This window comes from Triticum dicoccoides, chromosome 7A (assembly GCF_002162155.2).
Source record: "Triticum dicoccoides isolate Atlit2015 ecotype Zavitan chromosome 7A, WEW_v2.0, whole genome shotgun sequence".
Classification (NCBI taxonomy): domain Eukaryota; kingdom Viridiplantae; phylum Streptophyta; class Magnoliopsida; order Poales; family Poaceae; genus Triticum; species Triticum dicoccoides.
Window position 1 is genome coordinate 689,777,142 of NC_041392.1, and position 6,677 is coordinate 689,783,818.

Here is a 6,677-nt window from a genome sequence, read left to right on the forward strand (position 1 = left end):
CCCCCTATTGCTCCACTGACGTACTCATTCCTCCTATATATACCTACGTACCCCCAAACAATCAGATATGGAGCCAAAACCCTAATTCCACCACTTCAACTTTCTGTATCCACGAGATCCCATCTTGGGGCCTGTTCGGGAGCTCCGCCGGAGGGGGCATCGATCACGGAGGGCTTCTACATCATCACCATAGCCCCTTCGATGAAGTGTAAGTAGTTCACCTCAGACCTACGGGTCCATATATAGTTATTAGCTAGATGGCTTCTTCTCTCTTTTTGGATCTCAATACAATGTTCTCCCCCTCTCTTGTGGAGATCTATTCGATGTAATCTTCTTTTTTAGGTGTGTTTGTTGAGACCGATGAATTGTGGGTTTATGATCAAGTCTATCTATGAACAATATTTGAATCTTCTCTGAATTATTTTATGTATGATTGGTTACCTTTGCAAGTCTCTTCGAATTATCAGTTTGGTTTGGCCTACTAGATTGATCTTTCTTGCAATGGGAGAAGTGCTTAGCTTTGGGTTCGATCTTGCGGTGTCCTTTCCCAGTGACAGTAGGAGCAGCAAGGCACGTATTGTATTGTTGCCATCGAGGATAACAAGATGGGGTTTTCATCATATTGCATGAGTTTATCCCTCTACATCATGTCATCTTGCTTAAGGCGTTACTCTGTTTTCATTAACTTAATACTCTAGATGCTTGCTGGATAGCGGTCGATGAGTGGAGTAATGGTAGTAGATGCAGGCAGGAGTCGGTCTACTTGTCTCGGACGTGATGCCTATATACATGATCATACCTAGATATTCTCATAACTATGCTCAATTCTGTCAATTGCTCAACAGTAATTCGTTCACCCACCGTAGAATACTTATGCTATTGAGAAGCCACTAGTGAAACCTATGCCCCCCAGGTCTATCTTCATCATATTAATCTTCCAATACTTAGTTATTTCCTTTGCTTTCTACTTTGCTTTTATTTTACTTTGCATCTTTATCATAAAAATACAAAAAATATTATCTTATCATATCTATCAGATCTCACTCTCGTAAGTGGCCGTGTAGGGATTGACAACCCCTTATCGCATCGGTTGCGAGGATTTATTTGTTTTATGCAGGTACGAGGGCCTCGCGCGTAGCCTCCTACTGGATTGATACCTTGGTTCTCAAAAACCGAGGGAAATACTTACGCTACTTTGCTGCATCATCCCTTCCTCTTCGGGGAAAACCAACGCAGTGCTCAAGAGGTAGCAAGAAGGATTTCCGTCGCCGTTGCCGGGAGTCTACGCAAAAGTCAATATACCAAGTGCCCATCACAATCCCTATCTCCCGCATTACATTATTTGCCATTTGCCTCTCGTTTTCCTCTCCCCCACTTCACCCTTGCTGTTTTATTCGCCCTCTCTCTCTATCCTCCCTCTCTTTCTCTATTTGCTTCTTTTTGCCCGCTTGCTTTTTGTTTGCTTGTGTGTTAGTTTGCTTGCTTGTCACGATGGCTCAAGATAACACTAAAGTGTGTGACGTTACCAATACTAACAATAATGATTTTATTAGCACTCCGATTGCTCCTCTTACCGATGCTGAATCTTGTAAAATTAATACTGCTTTGCTGAATCTTGTCATGAAAGATCCGTTTTCTAGCCTTCCTAGTGAAGATGACGCTACCCATCTGAATAGCTTCGTTGATTTGTGTGATATGCAAAAGAAGAAAGATGTGGATAACGATATTCTTAAATTGAAGCTATTTCCTTTTTCGCTTAGAGATCGTGCTAAAGCTTGGTTTTTGTCTTTGCCTAAAAATAGTATTGATTCATGGAATAAGTGCAAAGATGCTTTTATCTCTAAGTATTTTCCTCCCGCTAAGATCATCTCCCTTAGAAACGATATTATGAATTTTAAGCAACTTGATCATGAACATGTTGCACAAGCTTGGGAGAGAATGAAATTAGTGAGACGTAATTGCCCTACTCATGGTTTGAATTTGTGGATGATTATACAAATTTTTTATGCCGGATTGAATTTTGCTTCTAGAAATCTTTTAGATTCGGCCACGGGAGGCACTTTTATGGAAATCACTTTAGGAGAAGCTACTAAACTCCTAGATAATATTATGGTTAATTATTCTCAATGGCATACTGAAAGATCCACTAATAAAAAGGTGCATGCAATAGAAGAAATTAATGTCTTGAGTGGAAAGATGGATGAACTTATGAAATTATTTTCTAGTAAAAGTGTTTCTTCTGATCATAATGATATGCCCTTCTCTACTTTTATTGAGAATAATAATGAATCTATGGATGTGAATTTTGTTGGTAGGAACAATTTTGGTAACAACGCGTATAGAGGAAATTTTAATCCTAGGCCTTATCCTAGTAATCCCTCTAATAATTATGGTAATTCCTACAACAATTCTTATGGAAATTATAATAATATGCCCTCTGATTTTGAATCTAATATTAAAGAATTTATTACTTCGCAAAAGAATTTCAATGCTTTGATTGAAGAAAAATTGCTTAAGATTGATGAGTTGGCTAGGAACGTTGATAGAATTGCTCTTGATGTTGATTCTTTGAAACTTAGATCTATTCCACCTAAGCATGATATCAATGAGTCTCTCAAAGCCATGAGAATTTCCATTGATGAGTGCAAAGAAAGAACCGCTAGGATGCGTACTAAAAAAGATGCCTTTATAAGAGCGTGTTCCTCTAGTTCCTATGAAAATAAAGATGAATATCTAAAAGTTATTGATGTGTCCCCTATTAAATCTTTGTTTTGCAATATGAATCTTAATAATGATGGGACTGAATATGATCCACCTTTACCTATAAGACGTTCCAAGAATTCAGAGTTTTTAGATCTTGATGCTAAAATTGATGAAAGTGGGATCGAAGAAATTAAAACCCTAGATGTTGCTAAACCCACTATTTTGGATTTCAAGCAATTTAATTATGAAAATTGCTCTTTGATTGATTGTATTTCCTTGTTGTAATCCGTGCCAAATTCTCCTCACACTTATAGTCAAAATAAAGCATTCACTAAACATATCGTTGATGCCTTGATGCAATCTTATGAAGAAAAACTTGAGTTAGAAGTTTCTATTCCTAGAAAACTTTATGATGAGTGGGAACCAACTATTAAAATTAAAATTAAAGATCATGAATGCTATGCTTTATGTGATTTGGGTGCTAGTGTTTCCACGATTCCGAAGACTTTGTGTGATTTGTTAGGTTTCCGTGATTTTGATGATTGCTCTCTAAACTTGCACCTCACGGATTCCACTATTAAGAAACCTATGGGAAGAATTAATGATGTTCTTATTGTTTCAAATAGTAATTATGTGTCCGTAGATTTTATTGTTCTTGACATAGATTGCAATCCTTCATGTCCTATTATTCTTGGTAGACCTTTCCTTAGAACGATTGGTGCAATTACTGATATGAAGGAAGGAAATATTAGATTCCAATTCCCGTTAAGGAAAGGCATGGAACACTTTCCTAGAAATAAAATTAAATTACCTTATGAATCTATTATGAGATCCACTTAAGGATTGCCTACCAAAGATGGCAATACCTAGATCTATTCTTGCTTGTTATGCCTAGCTAGGGGCGTTAAACGATAGCGCTTGTTGGGAGGCAACCCAATTTTATTTTTATTCCTTGCTTTTTGCTCCTGTTTAGTAATAAATAGTTTATTTAGCCTCTGTTTAGGTTGTGTTTTTTGTGTTTAAGTAGTGTTTCTGCCAAGTAGAACCGTTGGAAAGACTTGGGGAAAGTCTTGATATCTTGCTGTAAAAAACAGAAACTTTAGCGCTCACGAGAAATGCTGCCATTTTTATTTGGAAAGTGATATTTAGTTAATTCTTTTTAAGATGATTAATATATAAATTACTCACGTCCAGAAGTTTATTTTAGAATTTTTGGGGTTCCAGATCTTTCGCTAGCTACAGATTACTACAGACTATTCTGTTTTTGACAGATTCTGTTTTTCGTGTGTTGTTTGCTTATTTTGATTAACCTATGGCTAGTAAAATAGTTTATAAACCATAGAGAAGTTTGAATACAGTAGTTTTAACACCAACATAAATAAAGAATGATTTAATTACAGTACCTTGAAGTGATCTTTTGTTTTCTTTGGCTAACGGAGCTCACGAGATTTTCTACTTTAAGTTTTGTGTTGTGAAGTTTTCAAGTTGTGGGTAAAGATTTGATGGATTATGGAGCAAGGAGTGGCAAGAGCCTAAGCTTTGGGATGCCCATGGAACCCCCAAGATAATCTAAGGACACCTAAAAGCCAAAGCTTGGGGATGCCCCGGAAGGCATCCCTCTTTTCATCTACTTCTATCGGTAACTTTACTTGGAGCTATATTTTTATTCACCACATGATATGTGTTTTGCTTGGAGTGTCTTGTATTATTTGAGTCTTTATTTGTTAGTTTACCACAATCATCCTTTCTGTACACACCTTTTGAGAGATCCATACATGATTTGGAATTTGTTAGAATACTCTATGTGCTTCGCTTATATCTTTTGAGTTATATAGTTTTGCTCTAGTACTTCACTTATATCTTTTAGAGCACGGTGGTGGATTTGTTTTATAGAAACTATTGATCTCTCATGCTTCACTTAGATTATTTTGAGATTCTTAAATAGCATGGTAATTTGCTTAAATAATCCTAATATGCTAGGTATTCAAGATTAGTAAAAAAATTCCTAGGAGTGTTTTAAGAAACGTTTGGTGCTTGATGATTGTTTTGAGATATGGAGGTAATAATATCAAAGTCGTGCTAGTTGAGTAGTTGTGAATTTGAGAAGTGCTTGTGTTGAAGTTTGCAAGTCCCGTAGCATGCACGTATGGTAAACGTTATGTAACAAATTTGAAACATGAGGTGTTTTTTGATTGTCTTCCTTATGAGTGGCGGTTGGGGACGAGCGATGGTCTTTTGCTACCAATCTATCCCCCTAGGAGCATGCGCGTAGTGCCGAGGTTTTTGATGACTTGTAGATTTTTGCAATAAGTATGTGATTTCTTTATGACTAATGTTGAGTTCATGAATTATACGCACTCTCGCCGTTCCATCATTGCTAGCCTCTTCGGTACTGTGCATTGCCCTTTCTTACATTGAGATTTGGTGCAAACTTCGCCGGTGCATGCAAACCCCGTGATATGATACACTCTTTCACGCATAAACCTCCTTATATCTTCCTCAAAACAGCCACCATACCTACCTATTATGGCATTTCCATAGCCATTCCGAGATATATTGCCATGCAACTTTCCACCATTCCGTTTATCATGACACATTCATCATTGTCATATTGATTAGCATGATCATGTATTTGACATAGTATTTGTGGCAAAGCCACCATTCATAATTCTTTCATGCATGTCACTCTTGGTTCATTGCATATCCCGGTACACCGCCGGAGGCATTCGTATAGTCATCTTTTGTTCTAGCATCGAGTTATAATCATTGAGTTGTAAATAAATAGAAGTGTGATGATCAACATTTTCTAGAGCATTGTCCCAAGTGAGGAAAAAAAAGAGAAAGGCCATATAAAAAAAGGAGAAAGGCCTAAATAAAAAAATGAGAGAAAAAGAGAGAAGGGACAATGTTACTATCCTTTGCCACACTTGTGCTTCAAAGTAGCACCATAATCTTCATGATAGAGAGTCCCTTGTTTTGTCACTTTCATATACTAGTGGGAAATTTTCATTATAGAACTTGGCTTGTATATTCCAACAATGGGCCTCCTCAAGTGCCCTAGGTCTTCGTGACCAAGCAAGTTGGATGCACACCCACTTAGTTTCTTTCGTTGATCTTTCATACATTTATAGCTCTAGTGCATCTATTGCATGGCAATCCCTACTCCTTGCATTAACATCAATCAGTGGGCATCTCCATAGCCCATTGATTAGCCTCATTGATGTGAGACTTTCTCCCTTTTTGTCTTCTCCACATAACCCCCATCATCATATTCTATTCCACCCATAGTGCTATGTCCATGGCTCGCGCTCATATATTCCGTGAAAGTTTATAGGTTTGAGATTGCTAAGGTATGAAACAATTTCTTGGCTTGTCATCGGGGTTGTGCATGATGAGAGCATTCTTGTGTGACGAAAATGGAGCATGACTAAACTATATGATTTTGTAGGGATGAACTTTCTTTGGCCATGTTATTTTGAGAAGACATAATTGCTTAGTTAGTATCCTTGAAGTATTATTATTTTTATGTCAATATGAACTTTTGTCTTGAATCTTTCGGATCTGAATATTCATACCACAATTAAGAAGAATTACATTAAGATTATACCAAGTAGCACTCCGCATCAAAAATTCTGTTTTTATCATTTACCTACTCAAGGACGAGTAGGAATTAAGCTTGGGGATGCTTGATACGTCTCCAACGTATCTATAATTTTTTATTGCTCCATGCTATATTATCTACTGTTTTGGACATTATTGGGATTTATTATCCACTTTTATATTATTTTTGGGACTAACCTACTAACCGAAGGCGCAACCCAGAATTGCTGTTTTTTGCCTATTTTAGGGTTTCGAAGAAAAGGAATATCAAACGGAGTCCAAACAGAATGAAACCTTCGGGAACGTGATTTTCTCAATGAACAAGACCCGGGAGACTTGGACCCTATGCCAAGAAACAAAAGAGGAGGCCACGA